Raw genomic sequence first — 2,801 nt, 5'->3', positions numbered from 1 at the left:
CTCTCTTTCACATCTCTAAGCCTTTTTAGAGGGTTTAGCATAGCAAAGATTGTGCAATAGTTAAGATTGTTTTTATAAATTAGTTATATAACAAATTTATTTGAGAGAAAAATGTGTGAAAGTGTAAATTACAGTTTAGGTACAATTAAATAATTGTTTGTCAATATCTCAAAAGCTCTTATATAATATGCAAGATAATAATTCCACAACTCAAACCAGTACTACCCAATATGCAATATCTATATCTAAATACCAATTTTTGGTTTTTTTTTTTTTTTTTTTTTGAGGAATCGGTAAGTTCTAAATAATGCCAATTATAAATAAAGTATAAAGTATAAACAACAATAATGTATATTATATATTATATATTATTTACATGTACAAACAATAATGTATATAATATTAAAATATTGTTTTAGTTAAAAGTAGAAACTTGGGCACGTTTAGTAGACTGTAATAAGTATTATAATGTAACAGCTATTCATATGGTTTAGCTATTCAATAGTTTGGTTATATTTTTATTACAAGAAATAGTCATTCCTTATAAATAGTTATTCTTTAAAATAAGAAATAACTATTCCTCTCTAAAAGAGTTGTAATAGATATTCCTTAGTAGACATAATAATTTCTAACGTTAATATATTTCCAAATAAATAAACTCTTCATATCCACCTAACAATTATGAAAATAAAAAATTATCAAAAAAAAAAAATCATCTCTAAAATTTAAAATATATTATTTTCTAAGAATGACAAAATTTAGATACAGTACCTTAGGTGCAATACCTTAGGTACCCATTTTAAAATTAAAACACCTGTCCACTTACTTAACAATAAAAGTGCCATTTTCTTCTCCGTTTATTTCTTTTCCTTCTTTTATTTTTCCCCTGTTTCAGACTATGACTTCCCACGAGAAAACCACAAAACCCAAAATCTGTTTTCTTCTCTTTCCCCTGTTTCAGACTATTTCTTTTCCTTCTTTCACACAGCAACAATCAAACCAACAAAATATAATAAACCACAAACTAACGTTTTCATCAAAGACAAAGGGAGAGAGAGTGAAGAGGAGATTAAGCCAGCGGCGAAGTGGATCGAGTGGTGATGGCCAAGTTTCATTAAGCCAAACCTCAGCCGCTGCCAACGACCACCGCGAGCCACAAAAGGATGGCTCTCTCTCTCTCTAATCTCACAGGTTTCTCTCTCCTAAGTCTAATTCTCTCTCAAGCTCAACCATGCCGGAACCTCAAGAGCACGGCCCATACACGGCAGCACAGGTCAAAGGGGTCTCCACCACTAATGGCCGCCATTCTCACTCTCTTTTTGTAGTATCCTTTGGTTGATTTGGTGATTAGGTTATGAAAGCTTGAGAATTTCATTTGGGTTTGGGAAATGAGGGCTTGTAGATCTGTGGGTTTTGATATGTGTCCTGTTGAAATTGTTTGTGTTTTTCAGAATGGGTTTTTAATTTGATTTGTAATTTTTTTTAGTGTTTGTTTGGATAGAAAATCTTGATTTCTACAACCAAACTAATGAATAGGATTAGTAATTCTATTACTACACATTTTATTTTCAATAATAAAGATTATCATTTTAAGAAATATAATTGTATGAATGAGATATTTTCTAATATAGATTATAAATTTTATTCTAATGTTACAACTCAAAACCAAACTAATGAATAGGTTTAGTAATTTCATTACAATACATTTTATTTTCAATAATAAAAATTATCATTCATGTTGTAATCCACATTCAGTGTACCAAACGACACTTAAGCTTAAAGTAAGCCACAGAAACATCTTTCATTCAGCCACAATTTTAAAGTGTTGTACAATGGTAAGCCACAACACAGCACACTTGTTTTAAAAAATAATGTTATTGATTCCATTCCGTTCCAGCCAGAATTTCGCATACCAGTGTATAATCCGGAACGATAATACCACCTGTTTTACCTCGAATAAAATTTCAGTCAATTTCGGGGTGTCCGACCGTTCCAATCAATTTTAGGCGGAATGCAGATTTTGCCCGGTATGAGTTTGGCCTCTCTTTTTTTCTTTTCATTTTTTTTTTCCTTCCTGTGCAATGTCATTTTTTTTTGGGTCAAAACAAAGCTCTGGTCACTCTCACTCTTAGACCTCTCAAATCTCACTAATATATATACATGAATGAAGTTATGAACAGAGGTTAAAAAAAAATAAAAAATAAAAAATAAAAAGAGAGAGAAGGGAAGGGCAAGATTAAGCTATGGTGGTCTTACTTGTGAAAGGAAAAAGGAAGAAGAAGAAAAAGATAGGAGGAAGAAGAGGAGAACAAACTAGAGAGACCCGCTGTATTGCTGAGGAAGAAGGACTAAGGGAATTAATTAAAAGTAGGTGAGGATGTGGGTGCCTACACGTGGGTACATATGGATATGGGAATTGGGGAAAAGTGATTAGGTGTAACTTTCAAGTTTCAAGAAGTTTCATTCTTCAGAAATACCCAAAATGTTAGTGTTATTTACAAAAGAACCAATTAAATGTTTTTCTAATAACAATCTTATTTTATTTAAAAAAAATTTAATATGTATACATATATATTAAATTGATTATTTTGTGTTTTATATTCTTAGAACTTTGTGTGCTATGTTGTGGCTTACCATTTTATAACACTTCAAAACTGTGGCTGAATAAAAGATGTTTTCAATACCGTTTTGAAGCCTGTTTCGGTTTGTCCGTTAGAATGGAATATTTCGATATCAGTTTATTTCAGTGTACTGTTTCATAGCGTTTTGGGATTGCCGTTAATATATATATATATATATAG

Source organism: Quercus suber, unplaced genomic scaffold, assembly GCF_002906115.3.
Source record: "Quercus suber isolate HL8 unplaced genomic scaffold, Cork oak 2.0 scaffold_39, whole genome shotgun sequence".
Classification (NCBI taxonomy): domain Eukaryota; kingdom Viridiplantae; phylum Streptophyta; class Magnoliopsida; order Fagales; family Fagaceae; genus Quercus; species Quercus suber.
The sequence above is the reverse complement of the archived record's forward strand: the minus strand, read 5'-3'. Positions refer to the sequence as shown.